This window comes from Merops nubicus, unplaced genomic scaffold (assembly GCF_000691845.1).
Source record: "Merops nubicus isolate BGI_N331 unplaced genomic scaffold, ASM69184v1 scaffold5715, whole genome shotgun sequence".
Taxonomy (NCBI): Eukaryota; Metazoa; Chordata; class Aves; order Coraciiformes; family Meropidae; genus Merops; species Merops nubicus.
Window position 1 is genome coordinate 22,275 of NW_008607492.1, and position 2,275 is coordinate 24,549.

Here is a 2,275-nt window from a genome sequence, read left to right on the forward strand (position 1 = left end):
ACTGAACCACCTCTTGTCTTAGCAGAGGAAGTCTTATTTGCTACAGAAACTTTATTCAGTAATGAAATTTAAACCATTTATTCAGTTTTCTGGTTTTGTTTGGTTTTTTTAATTGTCATTATCTGATTCCCACACCCCCTTAACTGAAAATCTAGGGAGGAAGGAGCATAAAGGGTTGAGTGAGAACCTTATTGCTGTGAACTGTTCCTGCCAAGTACCAAGAACTTGGGTGGAGCAGGATGGTTATAACAAGAGGTCTCGGAGTATTTCTCAAAGCTTTGATTCCTAAATCCTAGCTGGGTGATAAGGAAGCTCCTCACTAGGAGGGGTCTTTTTCTGATGTGTGTAAATAGTTGTTTGGGAAATGCACTTGGAGGAAATGCTCTTCACCTCTGTTTCTGGGCTGCCACTATGTTTTGATGCTGTGGTTCTATCTAGGGGCTGGCATCTGGAGAGGTCCCACTGGGTGTGCTGAAGGCTTTTAGAAAAATGAAAATCAGGAAGTGGGCTTATCAAGGTTTACTAAGTAAGCTTCAGTTACCACTTCTTTAATCTTTTGCAGTGAGATAATTTGATTATTTCACTACTGTGGAAAACCTGAAATAGGGTTTTTTGCCTGAAGTGCCATCCACAGGCACTCCACACGTTCTTCAGAGTCCTCCTGCTACAGAGCAATGTTCTTTTCTCCTCTTTTGCCTAAATTCTCCTAACAAGGAGGCCATACCTCTGTGCTACACTGACCAGATCTGTTGCCAGTGACCTATCATCACTTTTGAGAAATGGCAAATACACATCTTAATGAGCAGAAGGTAAGGAGAGAACCACATTTTTAAACACCAAATACCCTGTGGATGTGGCTGGTTACACAAAAGCTCTAAGCAAATAATTCCACTGTGGGATTTCTAGCTATGCAAACATGCTTTGCACTGGAAACTTGTCAGTTGTGACAATGTGTAAATCTCTTTCACAGAAGATACTTTCTCATTTCAAACTCAATTCCTGTTTCCAGAGAGAACTGAACACTCTGCACTCAGTGTGTGTTTTTAGACATGAAACAGAGATGCTATTGCAACCCTTGGTGTAGAATCAAAATGTGCTGCTTCCCTTTCTGTACTGAGGCAGGAGGGCAATATTTTGTATATTTGCTTATAAAAAGCATTCTCTTAACTGGTGTTGGCTAAGCTGAGAAGACAGAAGTTAGCAATGCATTTTCCCTATCTCTGTGTATTGAGGGAGCAACAAAATGTATTTTGTACTAAATAAAAAACACTTCTAAATGTAAAACAGTGTATGTGGGTATAGTGTACTTGGTTTAAAGGCTTTTCCCAAACTGTACTGACAAAAGAATCCTGTCATTCAGAGAACTCTCCCCTAGTGGGTTTACCAGTGTAACTCTGCCAAGAACCAAGTTTTAATTGTTGCTCCACATCATAGAACTATTTCATGCAATTCCAAAATGAAAAAAAAAGGAGGAGCTGGGAGGAGGGGGTTTGGTAGGGCTGAGAACAGGGATGGATGTGCCTTTAGGAGAGGAGCAGCTATAGCAGGGTTTGAAAGACTTCAGGCCCAATCACAGACTTGTCATTTAGGTAATTTGTAGATGAGATGAGGCCTGGCACACTGTTCTCCTGAGAAGGTTCCATTGGATGTGAAGAGGAATGAAATCTGTCATGTTTCCTGGCACAGAAGAGCATCCTTACTGATCAGAAAAGGTATGAGGAGGAGAGGACTTCCTGTGAGCATCTGTCTGGAGCATCTCAACCTCCCATGCAGTGGACTAATAATTTTTCAACCCTAATCCTTTGAGCTAACTCCAGATTTGTGAATCTGGAAAGACCCTGAAAGTCTTAAAAATATATTTTTTTAAAAGTTAAGTGGTGGAACATCCTCCCCTGTGGTGTCTCTGTCTGAAAGAAGGGTTTGGCAGCCTGCTGTCTGCTCTGGGATGGCACACACCACCAAGGTAAGGCCTAATGAAGTCCTTCATTCCTACCAGTCATGTACAGAAAGTAGCATAATGTTTAGACAACACTTCATTAATTTCTGTGGGTAGGAGATGTCAGGGTTTGCCCTCCTAATTGGAGCTGAAATGTGATGACCCTTCATAAAATCACAGATAATTAAGTGTCCTACTCAGCCCTGTACACTTGAACATAGATACTTGACTCATTTCCACAGTCAATCAGTGTTCAAAAAAGTTTTATTGTATTTTTCACTTTCTTTTAACTAACCAGTCACAAGTACATTGATGTCAGGCTAGCATTTCCAGGAGGGA